Raw genomic sequence first — 13,907 nt, 5'->3', positions numbered from 1 at the left:
AGAGGGATAGAAAGATAGAGAAAATGCTGAAAGAATGGGGAGGGAGAGAGAGGAAGGTGGGGAATGAGAGCGCGTGGTGGTGAGAAGGGGGTGTGAAGAGGGAGGTTGAGGAAAAAGGGGAGAGAGAGAAATAGGAAGAGGAACAGTGAGGAGGGAGAAAGGTGGGGAACAGAGTTACAGAGGGAGAAGCTGGGAGGGGTGTGGAGGGGCAGCAGGTTGTGAGGTGCTGGTGGTGGGTGGGGGCAGCTTAGGTTGAGAAATGGGACCTGTCCTGGCAGGCAGATGCAGTAACTGAGCCCCCGCCCCTCTTTCTGCCCGCAGGAACTGCCACGACGAGCACCGTTTCCCGAAGGACATCCGCGTAGCGGTGTGCAAGGGGCGGTTCTGTGACCAGCCGCTGTCAGAGCTGCGCTCCGTCCCCATCCGACACAGCCTGGAGGTGACTTACCGCCACTTTGACCAACAAAGGCGGGAAAACTGCATCACCATACAGCACCTGCAAGTGCCCATCGGCTGCACCTGCATCCGGGACTAGACCAGCCACTCGGTGGCCCTTCGGCCCTTCTGCGCCATGCTGACCCAGGCCCCCCGCCTGAGCCAGCAGACTTTCCCGTCTGCGGTCAAAAACCCTGTGAACCGTTCCTGTCCGAGCACCTTTTAAATACTGTTAATATATCTGCCTCAACCACTTCGCTTGGCAGCTAGTCCCACACATGGACCGCCCTCTGGGTAAAAAAAATTTGTCCCTCGGATTTTCTCCCTGTTAAATCTCTCCCCTCCCACCTTAAACCTGTGACACCTGATTCTTGACTCCCCGACCCTGGAGGAAAAGGTTCACCCTCTCCCTGATGTTGTACAACTCTGTACGGTCACCAGTTTCCTGCGCACCCAGTCTAAACTAACACCACCAGACCCCGGTAACTCCCAGCTGCCACCTTTCTGTTAAGAAGCATTGACTTCCATTTCTTGCCGCAACTCCGTCCCTCGAGCTCCAGCAGTGCCCTTGTCAGCCCTCCCCTCTGCCCTCTTCCTGTTTAACAACATCCTTCCCATAGCTGGGTGGCCAAAACTGAACTCAACACTCTAAGTGCAGCCTCACGGATGTCTTGTGTCACTGCAAAATAACATCCCAGCTCCTGTGCTCAGTCCCCGGACTGTCGAAGGCCAGCGTGCCCTACACCGCCTTGTCTACCTGTGACCTCACTTTCAGGGAACCATTTACCTGTACCCCTGGGTCCCTCTGACCTGCAACACTCCCCAGGGTCCTGATGCTCACTGTGAAAAATCCTTCCTCTAGTTCCCTTCCCAAAGTTGCGATGTCTCGCACGTACCTCCCCCTGCTTCCACTCCACCTCCCCCTCCCCTCCAGTCGACTGTCTCACTTGAAACGAGAAGAGAACCAGATCTTCAAATGTGTATTAATCTAGGTAGAGTAAATGTAGAGTAACTTCAAGGAAATTGTTTGGGTTGGGGTGTGATTTGAGCATGTAGAATTGTGAAAATAAATAAACGACTTTTTTTTCAAATATATTACTGTCTTGGGATGTAATTCAAAGCTCAGAATCTGATTTAACATCACCGGCACATGCTGTGAAACTTGTTAACTGTGCAGCAGCAGTACAGATAACAGAATTAAAACTGTGAATTACGGTAAGTATATATGCATTGAATAGTTAAAGAAGTACTGCAAAAATAGAAATTAAAAAGTAGTGAGGTGGAGTTCACGGGTTGAATGACCATTCAGGAATCGGATGGCAGAGGGGAAGAAGCTGTTCCTGAATCGTTGAGTGTGTGTCTTCAGGCTCCTGTACCTCCTACCTGATGGCAGCAGTGAGAAAAGGACATGGCCTGGGTGATGGGGGTCCGTAATGATGGAGGTTGCCTTTCTGAGGCACTGCTCCCTGAAGATGTCCTGGGTGCTATGGAGCAGGAGATGAGGCCCCCTGTGGGCTTAAGGGGAGCGGTTGACGGGAGGGAGAGGGACTGTTGCTTTAAGGAGAGTGGGAGGAGACCCAGTCAGTTTAAAGGGAGCAGCAAATGGGGTCCCCGGTGGCTTTAAAGGAAATGGGAAGCAGTGTCCTGTCCCCAGTGGGGTTAAAGGGAGCAGGAGGCAGGACTCCTTAAGATTATTAAGGGATTGGACACGCTGGAGGCAGGAAACATGTTCCCAATGTTGGGGAAGTCCAGAACCAGAGGCCACAGTTTAAGAATAAGGGGTAGACCATTTAGAATGGAGTTGAGGAAAAATTTTTTCACACAGAGGGTTGTGGTTCTGTGGAATGATCTGTCTCAGAAGGCAGTGGAGGCCAATTCTCTGGATTCTTTCCAAAAAGAGTTAGATAGAGCTCTTAAAGATAGCGGAGTGAAGGGATATGGGGAGAAGGCAGGAAAAGGGTACTGATTGTGGATGATCAGCCATGATCACAGTGAATGGTGGTGCTGGCTTGTAGGGCTGAATGGCCTACTCCTGCACCTATTGTCTATTGTCTATTGACTCCAGTGGGATTAAAGGAACTGGGAAATGGGTCTCCCAGTGCGTTTAAAGGGAACAAGGTCCCTGGTGGGATGAAAGGTAATGGGAATAGGACCCCAGAGGATTTAAAGGGAGTGGGAAACAGTGTCCTAGTGGGTTTAAAGAGAGTGGGTAACAGGGTCCCCGCTGGGACTAAAGAGACTATCAAATGGGGTTAAAGGAAGTAGGAAATGGGGCCACGGTACGCTTAAGGGAAATGACAAAAACTGTGATATTATGATCACTCTTCCCCCAAAGCTCAGGGAAAAGACCTCCAGTCTCTCACTATAATGCAAACCCTCCAGTCCCAGTGAATCCTTTTTGCTGCCCTCTCCAGCGTCATCACACTGTTCCCTAATGCCACTTGCTTGCTGGGGCTGTCTTGCCCAGAGAGAAGGGGGGCTAAGGGGGTGAGCTGACGGTGCCAGGAGGGGCACAGATCACCTGAGTGGTCCCAGTCCTTCTCCCCAGTGGGGGGGTGGGGGGAGCACCGGGAACGGGCCAAAGGCGGGAGAGGAAACACTTAAAGAACCCCAAGAGGCAGGCTTGTCCCCACGCAGAGGGGGTGGAATGAGCCACCAGCACAGGCATCAGAGGCAGGCACACCAACAACGTTTACGAAACACAGAGAGCTGAAGGTCAGAATTAAGGAAAACAAAACAGTAGTTACTCCAGATCCGATACACCACAAGATAAAGAACACATTAACTGAAGAATAAACATGAATACATAAATAGCTCATCTCCATAGATTGTCGTCTATGGAGTGACACTAGGCACAGGACTGTCTACATGAGGTAAGTCTGATAAAGTAGTGGTGGGGACAGGGGACAGGGGGGTGGTTTAGGGGGTGGGGGTGTTGATCAGCCTTACTGCTTGGGGAAAGTAACCGTTTTTGAGTCTGTGGGGCTGGATGCGACGTAGCCTCCTCCCTGATGGGAGTGGGACCAACGGTCCGTGAGCAGGCGCAGGGATAGGAAACGTCCAGAGCCAGGGGTGGGGGAGGGATCCAATCCTGGGGGTCCACGGACCCCCTTGCTTAAGAGTGTTACTCCATGGCATAACAGAGGTTGGGAGCCGCCCACCCTTGCTCGAGGGGGGTGTGGGACACCGGAGTCAGCTCAGGAAGCCAGGCTGGTCGGTGTGGACCAGTTTCCAGAAGGGCCCGATTCCCTTCTGAGAGATGAGGGCCAGTAACCAGCCTTTGGATGCTTCAACCCCCGCGTGCGACGTGCAGCTGCTTGACAGCTTCGGGCCCGGGCGCGAACGTCCCCTTATCACGACCGGTCCGGTTCCAGACGCTGCAGCCCGACGGTTTACGGTGCACATGACCCGGGTTCAATTCCCGCCGCTCCCCGGAAGCAGTTCGTACGTTTCTCCCGCGACTGCGTGGGCTTCCTCCAGGTGCTCCGGTTTCCTCCCACAGTCCAAAGACGTACCAGCTGATAGATTAATCACTCATTGTAAGCTGTCCCATGATTACGCCAGGTTGCTGGGCAGCGCAAGGGCTGGAGGAGACTATTCCACACAGTTTGTCAATGAATAAAACCCACCGGCACCTCAGCTTCCTGAGGAGGTTCAGCACATCCCAATGACCCTCACCAATCTTCAGCAGTCGGCAACCATCGATCCCAGGCGATCGTGGGTTTGTGCCTCTGGTGGACTGTGTCCTCTCTAGGGTGCAAACCTGGGCAGGAAGATTTGAAGAATCGGTTGTTGCCCATGCAGCAGGTTCCCCTGTCCGCATCACTGATGTAGTCCAAGGGAAGGGCAAGTGCCAATACAGCTTGGCACCAGTGTCGTCGCAGAGGTTGCCAGAGTGAAGCTGTAGACAACATCAAACTGGAGGGATCCCAGCTTCAGATTTCTTCCTTGGGGTTTACTCCTGAAGCCGTTCCCATGGGTGGGTATGGCCACAAGGCAGCGGAGGTTTTAAATCAGAGTTTTCCTTCTCCCAGTCGGGCTGCCATCCAAGGCTGACAAGCCCCACCTGCCCGAAGCGACTGGTTTTGAGGTGCCAGTGGTCCGCCTTTGCCCCTTCTCTCGTCAGTAGAAACAGTTCCACCGGGTCTCGTAGTTAAACCAGACGTGAAGGCCAAGAGTTGGACTTGGCTGTCAGAGTCACACACCATTGGGAGTAATTTATAGGTAGTGGGAGCTTATCCTCACCACCACCCCCGGCTACGATAACTTTAGGAACCCACCAATCTTTACAAATGCACCAAAGAAACACCAAAACTGGATCTATAACCACTGGCTTATTTGACAAGAAAACTGTTAATTTGCAAGCACATAAAATTACTATAAATTACAATATTTTAAAAAACTTCCAGAAAACAATAGTAAGGTAGTATCTGTGGGTTCCTGGACTGCTTAGAAATGTTATTTACAGCTTGAGCCCGGAGGAACGCCGTCTGGCTTGGCTGTGTTTGTGAACGACGATTAGATTATATTTATTTAGGGAAACAGCACCATAACAGCCTCTCACTGTCCAGTTACACAGCTGACCAATTGACCCGTGAACCCCCACGTCCCGGGGCTGTAGCAGGAATCCGGAGCACTCAGGGAAACCCACGCGGTCACGGGGAGAACGTACAAACTCTTCGGACAGCGGTGGGAACAGATGCTGCGCTAGCGTTACGCTGCTGCGGTGGGAGGGTTGTGTCCGCCATGGGACCGGCAGCCTCTCGCGGCCCTGTCTACGAGCCGCCACACCGGCCGGTCAGAACGCTCTCCACTGCACTTCAGCACAAATCTGGCGGCTCAAACTCCTGCAGCCTCTCAGAGACACGAGAGTATCTGCAGATGCTGGAAATCCGAGCAACACACACAAAGCGCTGGGGGAACTCAGCAGGGCAGGCAGCGTCTATGGAAAAGAGTAAACAGTCAACATCTCCGGCCGAGACCCTTCGGAAGGACTGGAGAAGGGTTTCGGCTAGAAACGTCGACTGTACTCTTTTCCATAGCTGCTGCGTGGCCCACAGAGCTGCTTGAAGTGCAGTCTCTGGCGTGCACCAATCGGGCCTCGGCTGATCTCTCAAACAGCTCTGCTGCCTGCCCCTTCCAGAAGACCACAGTCAGCTCTTGGGTCTAAGTGCAGCTCGCTACGGGGCAGCAAGCCGTTGGCACTGCTCGGCACCCCACAGAAAGCAGCCTGCCCTCCATGGGCTCCGTCTACACTCAGTAACTTCTACACTTAGAAGGGTGGGCTGCAAAATGGCAGATGGCGTTTAATGCTGAAAAATGTGAGGTGCTACATTTTGGTAGGACTAATCAAAACAGGACATACATGGTAAATGGTAGGGCATTAAAGAATGCTTTAGAACAGAGAGATCTAGGAATAATGGTGCACGGTTTCCTGAAGATGGAATCTCATGTAGATAGGGTGGTGAAGAAAGCTTTTGGTTTGCTGGCCTTTATTAATCAGAGCATTGAGGATAGGAGTTGGGATGTAATGTTGAATTTGTATAAGGCATTGGTAAGGCCAAATCTGGAGTATTGTGTACAGTTCTGGTCACCGAATTATAGGAAAGATGTCAATAAAATTGAGAGAGTACAGAGGAGGTTTACTAAAATGTTGCCTGGGTTTCACCTGCTAAGTTACAGAGAAAGGTTGAACAAGTTGGGTTTATTCTTTGGAACGTAGAAGGTTGAGGGGGAACTTAATAGAGGTATTTAAAATTATGAAGGGGATTGATAGAGTTGACGTGAATTGGCTTTTTCCATTGAGAGTGGGGAAGATTCAAACAAGAGGACATGGGTTGAGAGTTAAAGGACAAAAGTTTAGGGGTAACATGAGGGGGAACTTCTTTACTCAGAGAGTGGTAGCTGTGTGGATCGAGCTTCCAGCAGAAGTGGTTGAAGCAGGTTCGATGTTGTCGTTTAAAGTTAAATTGGACAGATATATGGACAGGAAAGGAATGGAGGGTTATGGGCTGAGTGCAGGTCAGTGGGACCAGGATAGGGTAAGAGTTCGGCACGGATGAGAGGGGCCGAGATAGACTGTTTCCATGCCGTTATGCTTATATGGTAACGCGTCGCAGACCCCAGCCACCCCGGGAATTCTCTCCTTGTCTCCAAACGCAGGATATACAAAAGACTGAGATTACCCGCTGTTACCAGACTCCTAGACTGACCTCCCGCACGATACGTCGGACTCATGACCCCGTTATGACCCTTGCCCCTTCGCCCCAGCCGTAGCTTTTCGCCACCTGACTGCACTTACGCATGCGGTCTGTCCGGATTGCATATACAGCGAGGTTTTTCACTGCTTCTCGGTTGCCGTGACGGTGACAAACCCACACCAGCTATAAAACGAGAAACCTCCCAGGCCCCGCAACCAGGAAGCGCCGACTCTCACCGCCGATTGCTTGGAGGACCCGCCGCCGCCTCAGTCCTCCAGGCACCACGTGCTCGCAGGCCGGGGTCCGCGCGGATCACGTGGCCCGAGAGCCAATCAGAGGCGGCAGAGGGCCGCGGGCCGGCGGGCGACGTGACGAAAGGAGTAGGTCGCGAGCGGCGCAGCGCGACGATCCGGGCGTCACGTGGTACGGCGAAACTACGGGGGGGGCAAAAAAAACCCACCGACCCCGGTCCCCAGAGTTATGTGGCCTTCAACTGACGTCAAACGGGACGGCCGCCGGGGTTCAACTCGCCCGGTTTGTCCTCGGCATGCCGGGCGACCAAGGGAACCAGCGAATTAGAGTCGGCTCATCGACTGGCGACGCGCATGCGGAATACCGGCATCACCCGGGATGGTAAGAGTCCGCCGGCAGCGCATGCGCGATGCCGTCTGCCGGCCGCCCGGGTGACTCCTCGCTGTCAATTGGTCTGGCAGCCGCTGGAGAGGGGCCGGGGCTGGGGCCCGGGGGTGATGGGTGCACAACGGGAGGGCGGCCACGAACCGGGTGGGATGTGCAAACTGCACATTGCACCGGCTGCAGGAAGGAATAAGGGACCCACAACTCCCCCCTCTCGTGTCCTCCTTTCCTCCCCTTTCACCCTCACTCCTTCCCCCACCCCCTTGCTCTTTTCCCTTCTCCTCTCCTCCCTCTTTCTTCCCCCTTTCTATTCTTCCCATCCCATTCCTTCCCTCCTCCATTCCATACATCCTTTCCTCCACCTCGTCCCCTCCCCTCTCCCGCTTCCTTCTCCCCTCCTTTTCCCAGAAGCAAGCCGCAATATTCTCCATGTATCCAGCGATCTGCTGTGCTGATCCAGTATTTTCTCTTTTTAATTATCTCAGTCTGTGACAAAAACCACAATTTGTAGTTTGGGTTCAGTAACTAGACCAAGCTCAGGACCTGTGGGAGAACTCCTCTGCGCTGGCTGAGGTTCTTAAGCTGCCTGACTGAGTCCAGTGACAGGGCAATGCTCCCCACCCACAGGCTACCACTCCCTCATTAGAGTTGGGGGAGTGATGGCAAACTGGGGCCGGGACAGGTTGTACGTGTCATCCAGGAGAGAGTAACTTTGAATTGTTCTCTTTTACAGGAAAGCAACTGCCCCCACTAAGGTCAATCTGCCACCACCAACCCCCCCCAACAAGAGGAGTCCCAGTCCGATTCAACTTCCCCAGCAGGCACTCTCCCCAAGTCCTGGATCTTGCGGCCGGAAGCCCGTAAAAAGTAGGGCCATCGGCGGCCGTGGGAGGGGCGGTCGGTGAGTTAATCAGGAGGAAGGTTTTCTGGAACTCGAGAAACATTTGTGCAACCCTCAGGTTCAGCTAGAGGTTTAATCTGGGGGAGACAGCCTCCAGCCTGGCCAAACTTGAGAAATCTCGTTTGGGTGGATGCTGCATGATGTGTTCCCCTTTTACAAATCAGTACCACAAAATAACAAGCAGTACACAATATGCGATTAAACGATTGAGCTTTATAATTCTTAATTTCACTATAGGTTAGTAAAGCAACAAAAAAAGGCCATTCTCATGAAACAGTCCAATGCACAATGTTGGAGCTCATGGTTTCGTCCTTCCCCATCGTCCTCCGAGCATCGCAGACCCTGGCTCCAGCGGTCTACCAACTCTCTCAACCCACGTCTTCTCTCTTCATCTCTCCCTGGCAAAAGACGAAATCCCTTCTCTCAGACCCACAAGAAAGAACATTCTTCTTATTGGATAGCCCCACATTCCAAAGTCCCATTATCTCCAGTCATAACTGAAACATTGCTGCTACAGAGAAACCATTACCATAGCAGTGAAACATTACGGCGCGTTACCGTTGGAAAACAGGGAACTTCATTGTTTCAAAGCAGAGCACGCTGGAAAAGTCAAAGGGTCAGGCAATGTCTGTGGTGCGGGGGGAGAAATGGACAGTTGATGTTTCAGATCTAGACCCTTCCCCTGGAAGGAGGGGAGGAGAGGGAAGGGGGATGAGGGAAGACATCGATAAATTGGTTTAATATTGTCACATGCAGTGAAAAGCTCATCCTGTGCACTGTTCATACAGATCAGATCATTACACCGTGCACTGAGACAGTATAGGGTAAAGGAATACCTGAACGTAACGGGTATGGGGAAAGGGCACTGCAGGTACAAGGGCCATGACGATATTGATTATGAAGTCAATAGTCCATCATCTCACATTCCTTCTCACCCCCATCCTCATCCATCCTCCCTCTCCCCGCCCCGCCCTTCCCCACTCTCACCTCTCTCGCTCCATAGTCAGACCTTAACTCTTGGACCCTCTCGTTCCAGGGACCCAGTGATGTCCGACAGCCAGGACCGTGCGCCGGAGGGAACGGACGCCGACGAAGAGGAGAGTGACGGGGAAGGGGAGGGGGTGAGCGCGGTGGGAGGGGCTCGGCTCCCGTCCACCTGCCCCGTCTGCGGCCGGGCCTTCGCCACACCCTCCAGCCTGCAGCGGCACCAGCGGGTCCACACGGGCGAGCGGCCCTTCGCCTGCCCCAACTGCGGCCGCGGCTTCTCGCAGTCCTCCAGCCTGCAGCGGCACCAGCGGGTCCACTCCGACGAGCGGCCCTTCCCCTGCCCCGACTGCTCCAAGCGCTTCAAGGGCTCTCAGGACCTGCGCATCCACCGGCGGACCCACACCGGTCAGCGCCCCTTCCTCTGCTCCATCTGCGGCAAAGGCTTCGCCCAGTCCTACAGCCTGCTGGCCCACCAGCGGCTCCACACCGCCCGCAGCCTCTGCACCTGCCCCGTCTGCGGACAGTCCTTCTCCCGGCCCGCCGAGCTGCTGGACCACTGCAGGCTTCACCCTGGAGTCTAGCCCCAGCTTTTGGCTCGAGACCCTCTCCCCCCCGCCCCTGCACCCAATCGCCGACCGGGAAACGCAACACTGGACTGGCACCGTCCGTGATGGAAGGAGCAGAGAGCTGGGACAATCATCCTGTATGCGGGGACTTTGAAAGGACAGGTGCGGGGAGGGGGGGCACAACTTGTGGGGCAGGCAGCAGAGAGAACATAGGTTGTGCATGGAGGGAGGAGGGGAAGGGGAGGGAGATGAGGTGGGCAGTAGGGGAGTTCAGGAGGAGAGACGTAGGTGTGGGGAGGATGGAGAAAAGTGTGCAAAACAAGACACTCGTACAAACACGTCCACTGTAGTGCAAGAAGTGGTCTGCGGTGTTCCATTGCTGAAGCAGGGTTAGGGTCGCTTTAAGAACTGAACAGGAAGTAGCTGTTCCTGAACTTGGTGGAATGGGGGCCTTGGGGCTTCTGTGCCTCCTACCCGATGGGAGGAGATGGCGAGGCCCGGATGGTGATGATGGATGCCGCCTTTTCGAGGCAGTGTGTCCTACTGATCCCCCCGACGGTGGCGAGCGATGTGCCTGTGCTGTGTTGTGCAAAGTCCACATGTACGTAACGGTCACCGGAAATCAAGGAAAAATTTTACGCAATTAGAACGAGATAAATTAAGTCCATTGTAGTGCAAGGTGGTCAAGATGTGGCTACTGTGATGGCGATTAGGGTTGTGCAGGTTGGTACGAGAACCGAACAGTTGAAGGGAAGTAGCTGTTTCTGAAGCTGGTGGTGTGGGACTTCAGGCTTCTGTACCCACTGCCCGACGGGAGCTGTGAGAAGGTGTATGGAGAGGGGACCTGGCCGGATTGGAGAGGGGGCCTGGCTCGGATGAGGTGGGGGCCTGGCCCGGATGGAGAGATGGGATGGAGGGGGGGCCTGGCCCGGATGGATTGGGGGCTTGGCTCGGATGGAGTGGGGGCCTGGCCCGGATGGAGTGGGGGCTTGGCTCGGACGGAGTGGGGGCCTGGATTGGACGGAGAGGGGACCTGGCCCAGATGGAGTGGGGGCTTGGCTCGGATGGAATGGGAGCTTGGCTCGGACGGAGTGGGGGCCTAGCTCGGACGGAGTGGGGGCTTGGCTCGGACGGAGTGGGGACCTGGCTCGGACGGAGTGGGGGCTTAGCTCGGACGGAGTGGGGGCCTGGCCCGGACGGAGGGGGGGCCTGGCCCGGATGGAGTCGGGGCCTGACCTGGATGGAGAGGGGGCCTGGCTCGGATGGAGTTGCCTTCTTGAGGCAGCACCTCCTGTAGAATTCACTGATGGTGGGATGGGGTGGGGGGTGCTCAGCTGCTGGAATCGAGCTGGCCTTCCGAGGCACAGAGCGGGGGCTGGTGGGGGAAAGGGTGGAAGGGATTCAAAAGGCAATGAAGTCCCTGGGACCCAAATCCTCAAAATATTGGGGGAGGTGGGAGAGGTGCACAAGCAACAAAAAAAAGGAAAGGTTTGCTGTCGGAGTCCGGATTGAATGGATCACACTGGCATTGGGCTGAGAGGTAGGAAAATACTCACTAATTGCCCTTTGATCTCCTGGAAGGAGGCATGAGAGGAGAGGCGGACCAGAAATTATAAGACGCTGGGACCTTTCCCAGAAGGGCTGGAGTTTGGAGAGAGTTACTGAAAATGTTGCGCAGGCCAATCGGCTCCTGTGGGGGAAGAAGAAAAAGAAAAGCAAATAACGTCAATGCGTTGGCAGCTACACCACAAACTGGAACGGCGGGATATCTGAAATGGATGAATCTGCAGGGCAAAGCAGCACAGTTGCTCCAGGTCTCAAAGTGTTCAGAATCAGGATTATTGTCTTTGACACATGATGGATATTTGTTGTTTTGTGGCAGCGGTACAGTGTAAGACAAAAGAGAACTAAGTTACAATAAATAGTGCAAACGAGTAATAATGCAGATTATGTACCAATGAGACATGTGATGGCAGAGGGGAAGAAGCTGCTCCTGAATCATTGAGTATGGGTCTTCAGGCTCCTGTACCTCCTCCCTGATGGTAATAATGAGAAGAGGGCATGTCCTAGGTGGTGAGGGTTTTGCTATGGATGCTGCCTTTCTGGGGCAGATGTCCTCACTGATGAGGTCATCTTCCCATCCCAGCCCCAGAGACTCTGGGAAGGACGGAGATTTCCCGGAATTCCGGCCAGTAATGGGCATGAATCGGAGGTCACTTCACACTTGCCCGACTGGGTTATTTCCCAGCCACCCTAGGGAGGGGAGGCTGCTTCCATATCTTCCCCCTTCACGCTTTGTAGAGGCCCCAGTCTATTCAAAGCCTGGTGATCCAATTAGATTGAATATAAGGCCCAGGAAGTGGCCAATTGGTTCATTAAACTGCTCCAAGCCAAACCAGGAAGAGATTCATGTTCAGCGGCTTGTTACCAGTAGGAGAGGGCGAAGAACTCACCGATTTTTCACCAACTACTAATTTATTGTAGCACAGCTGGGAGGCCGTTCTGTCCTGAGACCCTATCCCATCACGCTGTTGCTCACCGGGGGCATTTCACAATGGCTAATTAACTGGCCGATTGGCGTGCCTTTGGGATGCCGGAAGGAAAACCTTGCGGTTACAGGGAGAGGCACGCACTTTTTGAGTGTTCCGTTGCCGTAGCAGTAGCTATGGCTGGCGGTGTACCCACAATCCTCTGCGAAGCAGAAAGCGCCCTACACCTCACGGTATAAGATGGCTCGCGCTCGTCTTGGCCTCAGATTTGTTCTCCGAGAACAAATCTACACCCTAAGATGCAGAACAAGAGGTGAGGTTGGAAGCGACTTGGCATAAAAGGTGAAAAAATGCTACGGCAGGAAACACAATGCTTCATGGCCGGCGTGAATTCGGTGCGCCGAAGGTCTGGTTTCGCTGCAGAATGACTAAAATTTGCAATTCATGATCATTATCTGAGAGGGGTGTGGAAGTTAGAAATAAATAAAAGTTAGAACCGTCGAAGAGCTGAAATTGGGGCTGCAATGTGCCCCAAACGCTGCCGTGGGGAAGTTCCTCGGAACAGCCAAGCGGAGTGAGGAAAGGGACGAGCTGAAAGAAATAAAGGTAACCAGAAGTGCGGCAATGGCAGCAATGGCGACCTGAAAACCCACAGCCCTTCGCGCAGCAGAAAGTGCTTTGAACTGTACATTGAGCAGCACTGGGGTCACAGATCATGTACAAATGCTGGTGTTAGAGTGAGACGGAGGACCCGTTGAGGATTTGCGCCGTGCGGGGCATTTTGTAAAATGAGAAAACATTTATCACGGTGCAGCACGATTATTGGAAACTGCATCTGTCTCAGCCCAAACTTTCACGTCCTCATAAATGAGTGAGCATTTATAAAGGAAGGAGCCTTTACAGCCTCCAAGGAGAAGACGCTGTTTCACCAGGATTTTTCAAGGAGGAAGAAATGGAGCGCAGGAGCGCAATCGGCTGCAAGGATCTATCAGTGACCTAGTAATTGACCGAACGGCCTCTTCCACGCTAAACCGTGATTAAAACCCCCGAGGTCTACCCTCTGGGGCAGCGCAAACAGAATACTGCAGGAACTCAGTAAAATATGGAGGAGGATAAACAGTCGACATTTCGGGCCGAGACCCTTCATCAGGAATGGAAGGGAAGGGGGCCAAAACCGGAATAAGAAGGTGGAAGGCGGGGTTTTAGATGCACCAGGTAGTGATCTGACCTTCCCAGTTGGGGGAGGGGAGAGGAGCTGTATGCATCCTTGACGTTGGCGTACATCAAATCCAGAGTCCTCTCCCCTCTGGTTGTACAGCTCACATACTGCGTGAAGTTGGGCAGTGTTCTAGCCATGGCAACATGGTTGAAGTCACCCGAGATGGTAATGAGGGCACACGGGTGCTGGGTTTGTAATCTGGCTATGACGGTGTAAATTGTAATCTGGCTATAACGTCTCTATTTCCTGAGGAGACTGAGGTCCTTTAACATCTGCCGGAAGATGCTGAGGATGTTCTACGAGTCTGTGGTGGCCAGTGCGATCATGTTTGCTGTTGTGAGCTGGGGCAGCAGGCTGAGGGTAGCAGATACCAACAGAATCAGCAAACTCATTCGTAAGGCCGGTGATGTTGTGGGGATGGAACTGGACTCTCTCACGGTGGTGTCTGAAAAGAGGATGCTGTCCAAGTTGCAT

This window comes from Mobula birostris, chromosome 10 (genome assembly GCF_030028105.1).
Source record: "Mobula birostris isolate sMobBir1 chromosome 10, sMobBir1.hap1, whole genome shotgun sequence".
Taxonomy (NCBI): Eukaryota; Metazoa; Chordata; class Chondrichthyes; order Myliobatiformes; family Myliobatidae; genus Mobula; species Mobula birostris.
Note: the sequence above shows the minus strand (reverse complement) of the source record.